We start from the raw sequence: 10,733 nt of genomic DNA, 5'->3' as shown, positions 1-10,733 counted from the left end.
CACCTTCAGCCAGAACTGATGAGTGGATGATTCATCCTGGCAGTCTTCGGAGGTTCACAATATGCCAGTTTTCAACCAGTTCAATTCACTCCGTGTGTTATCAAGAAATGGCTGAAGGTTTTTGATACTACAAAAGCTATGGGTCCCAGATGTGTGCTCCAGAACTAACTGTGATCTTAGCTAAGCTGTTTCAGTACAGCCGCAACACTGACTTCTAACTGACAAGTGAAAAATTACCCAGGTATGCCCTGTCCACAAAAACAAGGCAAATCCAACCCAGCCAATTACAGTCCCATCAATTGCTCTAGATTACCACAGTGATGGAAGGAGCCATCGACAATGCTATCAAGCAGCACTTACAGGCCAATAACCTGCTCAGTTTGGATTCTGCCAGGGCCACTTCTCTCCTGACCTCATTACAGCCTTGATACAAACATGGGCTAAAGAACTAAACTAAAAAAGGGGTGATATGAAACAGTGACTGCTCTTAACATTAAGGCAGTATTTGAATGAACGTGGTATCAAGGAGCCCTAGCACAATCGCAGTCAATGGGAATCAGAAGGAAAATTCTCCACTGGTTGGAGTCATTCTGGCACAGAAAAAGATGGTTGTGTTTGGTCAATTATCAGCTCCAGGACATCACTGCAGGAGTCCCTCAGGATTGTGCTGGGCCAGCCATCTTCAGCTGCTTCATTAATGACCTTCCCACCATCCTAAGGTCATAAGTGGAAATGTTTGCCCAATGTTCAGCATCATTTATGGCTCTTCAGATGCTGAAATAGTCTGCATTCATATGCAGAAAGGCCTGGTATTGTTTGCAGAAAGGCTGGACAACATTCAGACTTTAGCTGATAAATGGTGAGTAATATTGCCACCTCAAGTGCCAGGTAATAACCACCTCCCACTAGAGAAACTAACTACCCTTTAACATTTGATGGCATTGACCATCCCTCTGAATTCCCACTATCAACATCCTGGGGGTTGCAATTGACCAGAAACTGGATTGAACTAACCATATAAATACTGTGGCTACAAGAGCAAATCAGAGGCTGGCAATTCCAAGGCAAGTAATTCACCTCCTGACCCCAAAACCTGTTTACATCTACAAGGCACAAGTAAAGAATGTGATTGAATATTCTCCACCTCTGGATGAGTGCAGTTTCAACAACATTCCAGAAACTTGACACCAGAATGAAGCAGCCCACTTAATTGCCACCATCAATTTAAACATTCAGTCCCTCCGCTGCCACGCTGGAAGCAGTATGTGTCATCTGCAAGACGCATACAGCAATTCACCAAAGTTCCTTCAACAGCACTGTCCAAATCCAGCATCCCTGCCTCCTAGAGTGGCAACAGCAGCACAGGCAAGGGAACAACACCATCCACCGCTCCAAGCCACACACCATACTGACTTGGAACTGTGTCAGTGTCCTTTCATGTTGTTGGTTCAAACCGTCTCTTCATGAGATGGACTGCAACAGCTCAAGAAAGCAACTCAACACCATTGTCAAGGACAGTAAGAGATGGGCAAGAAATGTTGGCCTAGCCAGCGATGGCAACAAAAGGGCCATATAGTACCTTTCACCTAAAGCAATTGTGCAATAGGAAGCACTGCTTCAGCCTGACTAAAAGAACAGCAAGTCAATAAATTTCTCAGGGTAGATTTGACATTCACATGAAAGCATTCGACCAGAGGAGTTCACTCCCAAACCTTCACAATGCCCCAGGAGACAAGATTTAATTTGTCATTTATAACAATAGCAATCTTTTGCTGATGTCAGAGATATTGGTCAAAATAATCCTACTGTCAAGAGACAACAATCCTTCCCTTCTCAAAAATTAGCTGGTCTGATTTAGTTCAGAGTAGGCTTAAAGCCTTCAATGAAAGCCATGACTGGCATTAGGCTAGAGCTGCCTTTCAGGCCAGTGCCTGTGTCAACCGGTGTTGCAGAACCAAGGTTTATTTGCCAGTCTTGCACTTTTAACCAACTGCCTGCCTTAGTATTTAAGATTCTGGTGATAATCCATTAGGGTGGTTAAAGATGTAAATCAGGACAATTGCTCAGTGTCATCATTAGCCATGAGTTATGTACCATGAAGGTGTAATGGTGCTCTCAAGAAATAGAGTGAGAATGGTGGGAGAGAATGGTTCAACTATGTGGCATCATTATTTCTTCTCCAGTTAGCTTCACCATCACCATGGAAACTTGTCTTTCCTTGTCCAGTAAACTCAGGATTGTAGTTAGTTTTAAAATAGTGCACTTGTTTTGGCTGTCAATGCTTCTGCACGACAACACTTCAAAAGTGCTTCAGAAAACATTCTAGTATTTGTCAAACGTTATTCAACTCACTGATCTGCAAAGTGATACTTCAATTGCATTTGGAGCACAAGATTTTGTCTCCTGCCACAAACTCAAAAACTACAGAAGTATCACGTGGATTAACTTTCTCCTTTATTCCTGGCACCAGTTAACTCTTACTCCTGTGCTGTTCACAAGTCATGATGTGGATGTGCCGGCGTTGGACTGGGGTAAACACAGTAAAAAGTCTGACAACACCAGGTTTTAGTCCAACCGATTTATTTGATAGTAAACGCACAAGCTTTCGGGTTAGTCCCTTCGTCAGGTGAATGGAGAGTTCTGGCCTCAGACAGAGCATATAAAGCACAGACTGTTTACAGATTACTGATTAGAATGTGAATCTTTACACCTAACCTGCTGTTCAAGTCTTGAAGTGGCCGACAATGTGAGTGGAAGGAGCACTGATCACAGGTTAAAGAGATGTGTATTGTCTCCAGACAGTACGGTGAGTGAGGTTTTGCAAACCCAGGCAAGTGTTGGGGGTTACAGATAGTGCAACATGAACCCAAGACTGTAACCCCCAACACTTGCCTGGGTTTGCAAAACCTCACTCACTGTACTGTCTGGAGACAATACACATCTCTTTAACCTGTGATCAGTGCTCCTTCCACTCACATTGTCGGCCACTTCAAGACTTGAACAGCAGGTTAGGTGTAAAGATTCGCATTCTAATCAGTAATCTGTAAACAGTCTGTGCTTTATATGTTCTGTCTGAGGCCAGAACTCTCCATTCACCTGACGAAGGGACTAACCCAAAAGCTTGTGCGTTTACTATCAAATAAATTGGTTGGACTAAAACCTGGTGTTGTCAGACTTTTTACTCTGTTCACAAGTGCCACTATTTCCAGGAGCCTGGAATACAGCTATTAGATTTGAAACCTGTCAGACGTACTAACCAAAGTGTCTCAGAATGAAGGACTTGGATTTTATTAAGATCATATTAAGAACAACCTTCTCAGAACAAAGAATAAGGGAAGATTGAGTAGAAGTGCTCAAAATTCTGCAGGGGCTTGACAAGGAGAAAAACAGTTCCAGGGACCAAGTCGACAACAGATGAGGGGATGATTTTTAAACATGATGGATAATAATGATCTGAAAGGCATTACTTGAAGGGCAGTGGACACAGATTCAATAGTAACTTTCAAAAAGGAAAATGGATACATACTTGAAAGAACGGTTACATAGTTAAAAGAAACGAAACATTGTCTGAATGAGAAACAAAGCGTTATGATCCATTTTAGATTCAGTTTTCGACAGCAAACCTTGGACAATAAGCTTTATTCCAAAGTATTGTATTACCATTATGAAAAGAGCTATAACACACAAAATAAGGATACAAAATAGAGCAATTACATACAAAAAAATCTTGAGATAAAGATACAATCCACTTTTTATCAATGCACTTCCTCATTGATCAAATGCAATTTATCTTAATAAATCACAGTTCCACTCATGAGATGTTCTAACATTCTCTATTGGCTGGAGGAGGTTACAGAGATAGGGAGGTTGTAGGGGCTGGAGAAGGTTACAGAGATATTGAGAGTTGTAGGGGCTGGAGATGGTTACAGAGATCGGGAGAATTGTAAGGGCTGGAGAAGGTTACAGTGATAGGGAAAGTTATAGGGGCGAGAGGAAGTTACAGAGATACTGAGGGTTGTCGGGCCTAGAGAATGTTACAAAGATAGGGAGGATTGTAGGGGCTACAGGACCTTACAGAGATATTGAGGCTTGTAGGGGCTGGAGAAGGTTACAGAAAAGAGAGTTTTGTTGGTGCTGGGGACGGTTACAGAGATAGGGAAGGTTATAGGGACTTCAGGAGGTTACAGCGATGTTGAGGGTTGTGGAGGCTGGAGAAGTTTACAGAGATAGGGAGGGTTATAGTAACTGTAGAAGATTACAGAGATAGGGAGGGTTGTATGGGCTAGAGGAGGTTGCAGAGATATTGAGGGTTGTAGGAGGTGGAGAAGATTATAGAGATAGGGAGAGTTATAGAGGCTAGAGGTTACAGAGATAGGGAGGGTTGTAGGAGCTGGAGAAGTTACAGAGATATTGAGGGTTGTAGGGGCTGGAGAAGGTTACAGAGATCGATAAGGTTCTAGGGACAGGGGAAGGTTACAGAGGTATTGAGGATTATAGGGGCTAGACAAGGTTACAGAGATATGAAGTGAGTGGGCCCATGGAGGATTTGAAAATGAGGATGTGAATTTTAAAAATCAAGATATTGCTTAACCACTGTAGGGCAGTGAGCACAGAAGGTGATGGGTGAATGAGACCTGGTGGAATCTAGGATGTGGGCGGTGGAGTTTGAATGACTTCAGTTTTCATGGCTGGACAACTTTCTCTATTCCAAGGTTTTTTTACACATTTGTTATTCATTGAATTGAGGGTTCTGTCTTTGTGTCCGCCTGCTGATCGATTTCACTGTTCTCCAAACTAATACAAAACCTCCTACTCTTTCTCCAATGAGAACAGTTAGCCAATGGTTTCCATAGAAAAATTACAAAAAAATCCTATAGGTTTATGAATGGGCAGTCCATAAACAGTGTAAATGTAAAAGGTGTATTCCGCAGGAGTAAGCTACGAAGTGTTCTTCTCACAATGTGGGAAGTGAAACCAATAGGTTCTCTCTTGCCCTGAGCACTCGCGGGCATGATTTGCTAAATGGCTTTCCCCTGTGTTGTAGCTATTGGTTTCTTTGAAAGCTCAACCCTATTGAAGTGAAAATTCAAAGACAATTTTGCAGTAAAACCTCTCCAACTCCGCACTTTCTTGAACAATAGACCACTGTCAGTCTTTAAGCACGTAACCAAGCAGCATATACCAGACTCAGGTGAGCTACAGAAGGGAGCAAACAAAACATTGTGCATTGTAAAACTCCAGAGTCTACCATTGAGGAAGATGACAGCAATCAGGTTTTTCTTGTTTCACAGGGAAGTACTTGTTAGGAAGCGCCAACAGCTCTTGTGAAGTTACACTTGCTATTATAGATTCAAACAGAGCCTGCAAATCAGTGAGGAATTCCATTCAAATGAACCAACTCCTAATTGAGAGGTGAAAAAGAAGAATGCTGGATTAATTGGTTTAAACCCAAAATAGGAAAGGAGTGCCAAAGAAAGTGAGAGGTCAGGCAACATCTACCAAGTGAGCACAAATCAACCCACCTATTAACTGTTATACCCTTCCCTCAGAAGTGTATGATGTTACAGCAATAGAGTAAAACAAGGCAAACGAAGAATTACATTTGTGTAGCACCTTTCACAATCTCAAGACGCCCCAAAACACTTTTGCCTCCAATAAAGGCCTTTTAAAATGTGGTTACTATGGCAATATAGAAACTGCAGTAACCAATTTGTGCACAGCAAGGTCCCATGAACAGCAATGAAGTAATGACCAGATAACTTGTTTCTGAGTGATGTTGGTTAAAGGATGAATGTTGGTTCAGACACTAGGAGAGAATCCCCCATGACTCTTTTCCAAACAGCGCCATGTGATATTATTTGATTTGAATTGATATATTATTGTCACATGTATCGGGTGACAGTGAAAAGTATTGTTTCTTGAGCATCATCCAGGCAAAACATACTATTCATAGAGCACGTAGGGCAGAAGGAAAGGAGAGGGTGCAGAATATGGTGTTACAGTCACAGCTAGGGTATAGAGAATGATCAGCTTAATATAAGGTAGGTCCATTCAAAAATCTGATGTCAGCAGCAGGGAAGAAGCTTTCCTTGAGTCATTTTGTACATAATCTCAGACTTCTGTATCTTTTTCCCAAATGAAGAAGGTGGAAGAGAGAATGTCCTGGGTGCTTGGAGTCCTTGATCATGCTAGCTGTTTTTGTAAGGCACAGGGATGTGTAGACAAAATCAATGGATGGGAGGCTGGTTTGAGCAGTGGACTGGGCTACATTCACAACCCTTTGTAGTTTCTTGCAATCTTGGTCACAGCAGGAGCCATACCAAGCTGTGATACATTCAGAAGGGATGCTTTCTATGGTGCATCTGTAAAAATTGATGAAAGTCATAGCAGACATGCCAAATTTTCTAAACCTCCTGAGAATGTAAATGTGTTGGTGGTCTGTTCAAAAATCTGTCTCTGCCTTAAAAACATTCAACAAGGTAGCCTCAACTGCTTCACTGGGCAGGGAATTCCATACATTCACAACCCTTTGGGTGAAGAAATTCCTCCTCAACTCAGTCCTAAATCTGGTCCACTTATTTTGAGGCTATGCCCCCTAGTTCTGGTTTCACCCGCCAGTGGAAATAATCTCCCTGCTTCTATCTTATCTATTCCCTTCATAATTTTATATGTCTCTATGAGATCCCCCTTCATTCTTCTAAATTCCAATGAGTATAGTCCCAGTCTACTCAGTGCTCCTCATAAGCCAACCCTGTCAACTTCAGGATTCAGTCTAAAAGGAAAGGTTATTGTCAAACCAATAATGTTTTAATCTGCCTGCTCTGTGTACTGCCAGTGGATGTTAGGCTCACAGATGCTATGGCATTATGGCATTTGGTGTACTTCATGTCAGAAGTATACCTGCATGTCATGGATACTATTTTGGAATTATAAAGTCCCTCTTAATGTTCAAAAATGGAAGCTAATGTGTGCAGTTTTATCTCTCCTTTTTATTAAAAATAGGGCCAGCTCATAAAAGTTGAAGTTGGATGAAATTGTGATTTTTTTAAAAACTCATTGATGGGATGTGGGTACTACTGACAAGCCCAGGATTTACTGCCAATCACCAAGGGTCATTGAAAAGCTGCCCTCCTGTGATGTATACAATCCAGAATTCCAGGATTTTGCCCACAATGAAGGAATGACAAAATGTTAACATGTATGTTAAGGGTTACCGCAAAAAACATGCTGCACCCAAAAAGAAAGGCTCAATAGCAAAGCGGGCATAATTTTAAGGTGACAGACAGGAAGTTTAGAGGTTTTTCTTTAGAGAGTGGTGGGAGTTTGGAATACATTGCCTGGGAGGGTAGTAGAGACAGGAATCCTCACAACTTTTAAAAGGTACGTGGATGAGCTCTTGAAAAGTCAACATTCAAGGCTATGGGACAATTGCTGGATTAGTGTAGGTATAGTGTAGTTTCGTCAGTGCAGACTCAATGGACTGAAGGGCCTCTTCTATGTGAGTATATTACTCTAAAACATCAAAAGCTGCAGTAAGCACAAGGTTGGCATTTGATTTCTCTGCAGGACAGAGGGTAAATGAAGGCATGAGTGACATCTCCTGGCAGTGAATTAAACTGTGTTGAAATCTCGACTTCTGAGTTTGATACAAACATACATTAACACAAGATACTTAACAGACAGATTATCTTTATTTTACTTGCTAGCAAGGGGAATCAGTTCCTGACACAATGGGTCAAGACACCACTCCACTGGACAAAGAAAATCATCCTGGTTCTACAATTCTGCAGCTCACAGTCAGTTGGGCACAATCCAATCAAAAGTGTTTCAAATGACATACTTTACATATTGATCCAATAGAAAACATACTGAACCACTCTGATCTATGAGATCACAATACCTCGTGGGTACCACAATATATTATCCTAAGCCTGCCTCTAGTCTCTTAGTCAGACACCATGTCTCTATTTTTGATAGCAGCCTCACAATGCATCTTCTCTAAAACAGTATCACATGGGCATCCTTTAATTGATAAAGAAGGCCTACTAAAGCCATTAGTATTTTATGGCCTTGTCAGTGAAGTTAACTGAATCTCTAAGGAATGTGGTCAACTCAACTTGCCTTCAGGATATTCCTCAATTATAGCCTTGATAAGTTTTGTTTATTGCCAACATAATGAAACATGTATACATTGCTTATCAATTCAGTGACTGAGCTTTTGATCACTATCTACAGCTTCAACATGTATCATTACGTTACCATTAATTCTTGTCAGTTCCCACTAAGTCCTCTACCATAACTCTTTTGTTGGCTAAGACATTAATATCTTTCTGACTCTGTTTTGATTAGAAACTGTGAAAGCAGCTCCATTAAAGCTCACCCCTGTATCAGTTATTTCTGGTAAGGTGTCTGGCGAGGCAATTAAGTCTCCTTCATGGCCTTGTGATTCCAACAGTTGGGTGCTCTGAAGGATTGTACCTAATATATGTTTGGTATCAAAGGGACACTCTGTAACTGTGCATCTAAGTTTCTTTGTTTAATTTCTAAAAATGTATAGAAGACATATTTACATGTATGGATTAATTGAAGGTATTACATGTACCTTTAAAACTACAAAGTGTTTAAAACACCTCATTACAATTACTAACAAACTTGCTGCCCATTGATAAAGTGAATTCTCCATCTAAGTTGATTAAACAAAAGCCTTAACAGAGTCTGCCAATCTCACAATAGCCATTTTCTTTTCTATCTTTCTACAATCGGAACAGAGACAAGGGGACGTACAGTTTAACTGACGTGTTAGTAATTTTATTCAATGTTATATAATGGGCTTGTCATTGTATTCTGGTACTGTACTGTGAAGGGCGATTGTTTGTACATCATGTAGTGGGAGTCTTAAGCATTTCTGGCTTCCTGATGCACAAAAATTGAAAATCAAAGAAGATTGTAAACATAGGCACGTGTACAGTAATGTGCAAGCATTCAGTGTTGCCCTGCACCTTGGAGAAGCCTGGAATCCTTGCAAACCATCACAAATATTCTGCCTGGATCCCCATGATAAGATGAAATGAGAAAAATTTACCCTGCTTTTACATGGAGAGCCACAAGTATTCATCAAATACTCTGGTTTGTCAGAGTATTACAAACCACAAGTTGTCACTGATACCTCCAGCTTCAGTCTGGAAGCAGCCAGAAAGCTCATAAACATGGTTATCTGCAAAGTGGCAACTAACAATGTGGTCCTTAACTGTCCTACTCTGAGGCTGGTCATCCATTTGCTGCATTTGACAGATTACAAAGAGAACCACCTTAGTAAAGCACAGAAATCTATTAAGTTAAGTGGTTGTCACTGAAGGTCAGGTAGCAGAAACGCACCGTAAAGATGGTTTTGATTGCACTGGTTTTTGAACGCTAAGCAAGCTTTTAAGATTACAAATGCTTAAGGCTCCTACTACATGATGTCCAAACAATTGCCCTTGACCCACATGCCCTGTAGATTTTGCTAAAACTCAGTTTCAGCATCTTCAGTAAGTTTGAGATTGAAGTTGCCAATTAATTTTCAAATTGATTATTTTGCATTTGTCTTCACATTTTGCATGCACTAAAGATCCTTAGATAGCAGCTTCCAAACCCACAACCATTTCCATCTTGAAGGACAAAGGCCACAGATACATGGGAACACCACTACCTGCAAGCTGCCCTCCAAGCCACTCACCATCCTGACTTGGAAATATATCGCCGTTCCTTCATAGTCGCTGGATCAAAATACTGGAATTCCCTCCCTCACGATATTATAACTCCTGCTTAATAAACAAAAACACCATATGTGAGTGACATGTATGTTTACAAGACAGTTGTGGATAATAATGAAATAATGGTAAACCAATCAGATCAATAGTAAATTGGTCATAAACTATTCAGAGGAGGTGCCACTCTACTCAAGGGTAGTCACCTAACGTGGCACAAGGCAGATTGCAAAGAATATGGAAGAAGTCTGGTGACCCTCAACCAAGAGGAGAGCAGACAGAACACAACAGGAGATGAGGGGGTTAGACCATGAAGAGAGACTGAATAGACTGGGTCTGTACTCGTTGGAGTTTAGAAGGATGAGGGGGGTTCTTATAGAGACGTATAAGATAATGAAAGGAATGGATAGGGTAGAGGTAGAGAGATTCTTCTCACTCAGAAAGGACAGCAGGACTAGAGGGCACAGCCTCAAGATAAGGGCGGCGGGGGGTGGGGGGGGCAGTTTAGAACGGAGTTGAGGAGGAACTTCTTCACTCAAAGGGTGGTGAATCTCTGGAATTCTCTGCCTGTTGAAGTGGTGGAGGCTACCTTGCTAAATATTTTTAAGTCACAGGTAGATAGGTTTTTGACAGACAAGGGAATTAAGTGTTATGGGGAGAGGGCGGGAATGTGGAACTGATCCACTTCAGATCAGCCATGATCTTATTGAATGGCAGGGCAGGCTCGAAGGGCTAGATGGCCTACTCCTGCTCCTATTTCTTATGTTCTTACGTTCTTACGTATCAGCAACAAGATTGGAGAAGTCAGCACTCTGATCAACTTGAGTGTCCAGAGTTGGTATTTGTAAGAACAGATTGTGCCTACTGCCTTACTAAGTAGTATTTTTATACTACTTGTCCTTCTACTTACCAGACTTATTACAGCTTATACCAAATGCCTCATACCCCGAGTCGTCAGTGACTAGTCAGAACTAAACATCCCAAAGG

This window comes from Carcharhinus amblyrhynchos, chromosome 6, assembly GCF_965287045.1.
Source record: "Carcharhinus amblyrhynchos chromosome 6, sCarAmb.v2.hapA, whole genome shotgun sequence".
Lineage (NCBI taxonomy): Eukaryota > Metazoa > Chordata > Chondrichthyes > Carcharhiniformes > Carcharhinidae > Carcharhinus > Carcharhinus amblyrhynchos.
Note: the sequence above shows the minus strand (reverse complement) of the source record.